We start from the raw sequence: 2,430 nt of genomic DNA, 5'->3' as shown, positions 1-2,430 counted from the left end.
ATCTAAAAGCTATCATAATTAGTTAATGTTTTACAAATAGATGAATTTAAATGTTTAAAATATGCGATTGCTTGTCACTCATAAGGTGCTCATTTATCCGTGTTGTCAAATGTCTGGAGGTTTCTCCAATATAACTGGCTTTACAGCCAGCACAAGAAAGTTTGTAGACAAGGTTAGATTTAAGCATCTTAGGAAGTGGATCTTTTATGCAAAAATTGTTTTTTAATTTATCGGTTGTGAATATAAATTTGATTATTACATTTTTACAATACTTTTTAATAATTTTATCAATTTTAGTTTTAGTGAAGTTTGAGTAAAATCCAATAAATGGAAGCTTAAAATATCTTATATTTGTCTACAAATTTTCTTGTATAAAATTTAATTGTTTACTGGCATTTATTTTAATGGGTATATTTATTTAGGCTAGTTTCAGCTAAGTTTACATTTAATTTGTTTATATGTCTTTATAATTGACTATTTTAGGCATATGGCTTGCAATATTACACTGTAAGTTTCATCAGTTTTAAAATAAATCAGTTGTTAACTTTTTACTTGCATTTTTTTTATTTTATGGGTATTTAGGCTAGTTAATGCAAAGTTTATATATATATTGTTATAATTTGGTTATTTAAGTTTGTATATGTTTTTATAATTTGCTATTTTAGACACGTGTCATGCTATATCAGTTTAAACTAGTTGTAAGTTTAAACTAGTTGTAAAACTATTTTTTTTTTACTTGCAATTTTTTTTATGTTAGTTACAACTAAGTTTATATATTGCTTGTTTATATTTGTATAGAACTTGCTACTTTAGACATGTGGCATTCAGGCATGAGGTATCAAATTTAAGTTCTAATATTAATACTTTTAATGTGTTTATTTTTATTAGATAAAAAGGTGAGAGACTTTTTTTCTTTTATTCTTAATGTGTGTAAAAATTTTACAACTAATGATGTGCGTAAAAATTTTAGAACCTTTCACTTAACAGGTAAGGTTCTTTTGTAGTGCATTTAATTTTTGTTTAATACATTGAAATGTAGAACTATTAAAATAACATAATTTTTATTAGTAATTTAGAAATAAAGAATTAGCAACAAATGTTTCTTACAGGGTTATTAGTTAAAATTTATTTCCATTTTGTATTATGGTATATCATTTATATTCAATAATTTCTTTATTGTATTTTAAGGTTTGTTTATTTTTAAAAAATCGACAACAGGTTGCTGGAATTGAAATGTGCACACACATGAATTTACAACAGTATTAAAAATTGAATCCTAGTATAGTAACAGTTGTATACATGTTTGTGTTTTTTATTTAAACGTTTTTTAACCTTGAATATAATAGCTGTATTAATAAAATATATATTAAAAAACTTTTTATATTTTTATTTAAATTTTTGTAATTTTTATTGTAATTAAAAGTTTCTAAATTGAATTATATTATTATAAATATTTAATTGATTTTCAATTTTAAAGTTAAAACGTTTTTAAAGCTTGCTAAAAAATCTCTCCCGATCAAGTTAGTTTGTATAAGTTGTACTGTTTGTATCAGATGTTGAATATCATACTAGGGACTATTTTGTAATGAAATCTCAGTTTATCTGGCTTAATTCCTTTCTAACTTTAATAATGGATATAATAAATTATTCAATATGATGACGTAGTAAATTATTTATTTTACCAAAACAGCAAAAGCCGCCTAGTGTAATAATTCCTTTATTTTAACGAATTGTTTGTTGCACAAACTGAATAAAATCCGTAATTTCAACGGACCAATATCGACGAACTTTAATCCGTCAAAATTTTAATCCGTAAACATAACGGAAAACCCGTCGGTGCAATAGCGACAAATGCAGTTCGTTGTATATAACGGATTTTTTCGTGGAGTGTATAGAGTACAGAAATTTTGAATGTCACTTTTAAGACTTTTTAATTTTGCTCTATAACAATGTGCATTGTACATCTCAAGATATCCGACAAACATCATGGGGACGTCTAGACTCATACTTATCAACAATTATATCGACGTGTTGCGACGTTAGAATTATATTGTTCTATCTCCACTTTTTGAAAAATTTGAATTATTGATAGTGTTGTGTACCTCAGAATAATGTTTTTCTATCGTATTGGAACCTTAGTTATAAGTAAAAAAGTTGCGGAAAAAACATAAGTTATAAAAAAAAAATTGTGTGCCGTCTCCTTAAGTCTCTCTTTTTAATCGTTTTATCTCAAAAGTCAAAAACGTGGAGATAGAACAAGATAATTCTAACGTTGCGATGTATTAAACTTAAGAATATAATTTATACTAAAAAATTATATGACTTTATATTGTTTAAGCACTTTTGAGTATATATGCTTATAAATTAGGTTTTTAATTTAACCATTTAAAGTGGTACTCAATGATATATCATATATCGCTAAAACTTGAT

The sequence above is a fragment of the Hydra vulgaris genome, chromosome 02 (assembly GCF_038396675.1).
Source record: "Hydra vulgaris chromosome 02, alternate assembly HydraT2T_AEP".
Classification (NCBI taxonomy): domain Eukaryota; kingdom Metazoa; phylum Cnidaria; class Hydrozoa; order Anthoathecata; family Hydridae; genus Hydra; species Hydra vulgaris.
This window is presented reverse-complemented; position numbering follows the sequence as displayed.